Here is a 3,964-nt window from a genome sequence, read left to right on the forward strand (position 1 = left end):
GAATTGTTACTTTTGGAGATGGCGGCACTTCTAGAGTCATTGGTAAGGGCTCTATAAGTGTTGCTGGTCTTCCTAAGCTCGAAAATGTTCTTCTTGTTGATGGTCTTAAAGCAAATCTTTTAAGCATTAGTCAAATGTGTGATTCCCATCATGAAGTATTGTTTTCAAAAAATAAATGTGAAATTTTGGATAAAAAGGGAAATACTGTCTTACATGGGGTTCGCATATCTAATAACTGCTATGGGATTGTTACTACTAATGATCTCACTTGTCACTCTGCCATCATTAGTAACATTGACCTGTGGCATCAAAGATTAAGTCACATGAATTTCAAAGACCTAACTAAGATAGCCAACAAAGAGCTTGTGAGAGGAATACCTAAATTGGGTAAGAATTTGAGCCATGTGTGTAGACCATGTCAACTTGGAAAGCAAACCCGTGCCCCTCATAAAAAGGTGAATAGCCTTACAACCAAACGTCCTCTTGAATTGGTTCACATGGATTTAATGGGTCCTACTCGCACTGAAAGTATCGGAGGTAAAAGATACATTTTTTTAACTGTTGATGATTTTACTCGATTTTCATGGGTAAATTTTTTAAAGGAAAAATCTGATACGTTTGATGCTTTCCAGGCTTTAGTCTTTAAAATCCAAAATGAACAAGGTGTTTCCATTGGGCGTATCATAAGAATCCGAACCGATCATGGTCGTGAGTTTGAAAATAGTTCATTTTCGGATTTTTGTGATATACATGAAATTAAACATGAATTTTCTGCACCTATTACTCCACAACAAAATGGAGTTGTTGAGAGGAAGAACAGGGTTGTTCAAGAAATGGCTAGGGTCATGCTCCTTAGTAAGAAACTTCCTCCAAAGTTTTGGGCCGAAGCCCTAAATACTACTGTTTATGTCATAAATCGCGTGTATTTAAGGCCTGGCACTTTACAAACTCCATATGAATTGTGGAAGGGATTGAAACCTAATGTAAAATACTTCAAAACTTTTGGGAGTAAGTGCTACATTTTCAAAGATAGAGAGCCTTTGGGCAAATTTGACTCCCGCAGTGATGAAGGTATTTTTCTAGGGTATTCAACCACTAATAGGGCTTTTCGAGTCTATAACCTGCGAACTTCATCTTTAATGGAATCTATAAATGTGGTTATAGATGACACAGGTGCACCTACTCCAGCAACAAATGAGGATGACAATGATGAGTCTCCAATCTTGGATACTGAACCACAAAATCAAGGAGAAGCTGCGGACCAATCACAAGAAATTGTTACAGCTCCATCCTCACAGGTAAGTTCAAATCCAAAGAATGCTCCAAGGGACATCACTCCTGTTGCTCCGGTCACCGCAAGTCCTGAGCTTAAACCATCAGCTAGGGTGAAACTGAATCATCCAGCTCAACAGGTGATTGGAAGTGTCTCGGATCGAATGAAAACCCGAAGATAGATTCGAGATGAGGTATCACATATGTGTTATGTTTCATTAATTGAACCTAAGAATTTTAAAGAGGCCTTGCTAGATGATAGTTGGGTCAATGCTATGCATGAAGAATTAGGTCAATTTGAACGTAACAAAGTTTGGACTCTAGTTCCCAGACCTAGAGACGTAAATGTGATAGGTACCAAGTGGATCTTTAAAAATAAATCTGATGAGAATGGTACAGTTGTTAGGAATAAAGTTACACACAAGTAGAGGGTGTTGACTATGATGAGACGTTTGCCCCAGTTGCACGTCTCGAATCTATTCGTATCATGCTTGGTGTTGCATGTTTTCTTGGCTTTAAATTGTTTCAAATGGATGTGAAAAGTGCCTTTCTGAATGGGTACTTGAGAGAAGAGGCATATGTAGAGCAACCAAAAGGGTTTGAGGACCCTAAATGTCCTAATCATGTCTACAAGTTAGACAAGGCTTTGTATGGATTGAAACAAGCCCCTCGAGCTTGGTATGATAGACTTACTACCTTTCTTCTTGATAATGATTTTCAAAGGGGTAGTGTGGATAAGACTTTATTTGTGAAACATACTAAGTCTCATATTCTTGTTGCTCAGATTTATGTTGATGATATTGTGTTTGGATCCACTGCTGAACATCTTGTGAAATATTTTTCGGATTGCATGACACATGAATTTGAGATGAGTATGATGGGAGAGTTGTCTTATTTTTTGGGTCTTCAAATTAAACAATCTCCTTCAGGTATATTTGTGTCTCAGTCTAAGTATGCGAAAAATCTAGTGTCTAAGTTTGGTCTTGAGTCTGCCAAACATGAACGCACTCCCATGAGCACCAGTCTTCACCTCTCCAAAGATTCCTCTGGTATTGATGTTGATCCTACCTTTTATAGGAGTATGATAGGGAGTCTTTTGTACCTCACAGCCAGTCGTCCTGATATTGCTTTCAGTGTAGGTGTTTGTGCCCGTTACCAAGCTAGTCCTAAAGAGTCTCATCTTCTTGCTGTCAAACGCATCATTAAATATGTTAATGGGACATTGGGGTATGGGGTTTGGTTTTCTACTGATACTACAACTGAGATTACTGGTTTTTCTGATGCCGACTGGGCAGGGTGTGCTGATGATAGGAAAAGTACATCGGGGGGGGGTGTTTTTACCTTGGGAATAATCTGGTTTCCTGGCATAGTAAAAAACAAAATGCCATCTCTTTTTCGACTGCTGAGGCTGAGTACATTGCTGCAGGGAGTTGTTGTGCACAAATGCTGTGGATGAAGCAAATGCTTCATGATTATGGGATAGAACAAAACACTCTCACTCTTTTCTGTGATAACACAAGTGCCATAAACATTTCAAAAAATCCTGTCCAACACTCTCGCACCAAAACACATTGACATTCGTCATCATTTTATTCGAGAGTTAGTGGAAGAGGGCCTTGTTGTTCTTGAGCATATTTCCACTGAGCATCAAAAAGCTGATATCTTTACAAAACCCCTTGATCTTCTTCGGTTTGAGTTCCTTAGAAAGACCTTGGGTGTCATGCTCGATCACTAGAGTGTTACTTGTTTCTTGAGTAGGTGTAAGTGTTTTGCCTTATGTATGCTTGGATGTCATAATCTCATTGTCATTGATATTTGTTTTTCTTGCATCCAACTTTTTATGAACACTACTCATGCTGCTTATAAGATCTCATTGTTCATTGGTCATAGCTCATTTTGAATGCCCATGCTCATTAACCTCATGATCTCATTCTGTACACATCCTTGAGATTAATTGCTGCAGGGGTTTCCGCACAAGTGATCAAAGTTCTCTATGGACCACTAACAGTGTTTCTTGTACTTTTACAGTGGAATTGATCGATACTAGTATATCATGGGTGATGTTGAGTCTCTTAACCATCTACCATCTGTTTTCACTTCCACGGTTTCTCCCTCAGTTCCTTGAAGTCCGGGCATTAGGAAAAGGCTACCTCAGAGGCACCAACCAGGCCATCCTTTATGAATTCATTCTTCTCTGGTTTGGTTTCCATACTCTTGAGAGTGAATGCCACCAGTGAGTGTCCACAAGAAAGAAAAAGTCAAAAAAAAAAAAAAAAAAAGGACTCATTGATTGAGGGGGAGCCTCCGCATTTACTCAACAAATACCCGTGATTCCTAGTGGTTTGACTTTTCTCTGTATTGTTGAGTTACTCTTGATGGAGGTCCAGCCATCCGATCACTACTAGGATTAACTCTAGTTCAGTGACCTCTCATGGATTGCACACACACACTTTTTCTGTGAGCTCTCATGTTGGATTTTGAGTTGTACATTCTCATGTAGCTTATGATCATTGATTATATTTTATCTGCTTTGCTCATGATTTCCAGTGTCATTTTTTTCAAAAATTGCAAGTTTACGGAATTCATGAATTGCGGATTATTACATCTTCGTCGTCAATTTTGGCTAAATGTGATCATCTACTTTTGTCCCAGGTCTCTCTTCTAGATATTGAGTTTCTTGTTTTATTTATAA

This window comes from Camellia sinensis, chromosome 2 (genome assembly GCF_055761805.1).
Source record: "Camellia sinensis isolate YWXY chromosome 2, ASM5576180v1, whole genome shotgun sequence".
NCBI lineage: Eukaryota > Viridiplantae > Streptophyta > Magnoliopsida > Ericales > Theaceae > Camellia > Camellia sinensis.